At 44.4% G+C, this 753-nt stretch overlaps 1 protein-coding gene across 1 annotated transcript in view; it reads left to right on the top strand.

Moving 5' to 3' along the window:
* LOC103069064 (guanylate cyclase 2G-like) overlaps positions 1 to 753 on the top strand; it is a 38,659-nt gene that overhangs the window by 26,104 nt on the left and 11,802 nt on the right.

The raw sequence follows: 753 nt of genomic DNA on the forward strand, positions 1-753 counted from the left end.
TAGAAGCTCTAGGGAAGATCCATTCTTTGCCTCTTCCCAGGTGGCTGCCCCAGCGTCCCTGGGTTTGTGGCCATGTAGGTCTATGTAGACCCATCTTCACATTGCTGCCTTCTCTGTATAGATCTCTTCTGTATGTCTCCCATGAGGACACTTGTCCTTGGATTAGGACTCACCCAGATAACCCAAGAAGATCTCCTCAACCTGAGATAATTATATTTGCAAAGACCCTTTTTTTCAAATAAGGTCACATTCACAGATCCTGCAGATTAGGACATGGACATATCTCTTTGGGGACCATTCAGCCCACTACACCCTTCTAATCCTACCCCCCATGCCTTGCCCGTCTCAGTCACACTGGCCACCTTTATGTGCCTCCAAAGTGCCAGACACACTCCCACCCCAGAGCCTTTGCACATGCTGTGCCGCCTCTCTGGGCATCTCTTACCTCATATTCGTATATGTAGATTTGCCTCATTCTTTCTTAAGGACTACAAAATTTGTCATTGTAAGGCTATATCATATATTATCGATTGATAGATATTTTGACTGTTTTCCATTTTTTGCTGTTCCAAATTGCTGCGATGAGCAGTCTTGTATCTTTGTGGGCATGTGTGAATGTTTCTTCAGGATAGATTTCTGTTCATGAAATTGAAGAGGTAAATGTATTTTATTCACTTTTTTTTTTTTTTTTTTTTGTTACGCGGGCCTCTCACTGTTGTGGCCTCTCCCGTTGCGGAGCACAGGCTCCGGACG

This window comes from Lipotes vexillifer, unplaced genomic scaffold (assembly GCF_000442215.2).
Source record: "Lipotes vexillifer unplaced genomic scaffold, Lipotes_vexillifer_v1.1 scaffold240, whole genome shotgun sequence".
Classification (NCBI taxonomy): domain Eukaryota; kingdom Metazoa; phylum Chordata; class Mammalia; order Artiodactyla; family Lipotidae; genus Lipotes; species Lipotes vexillifer.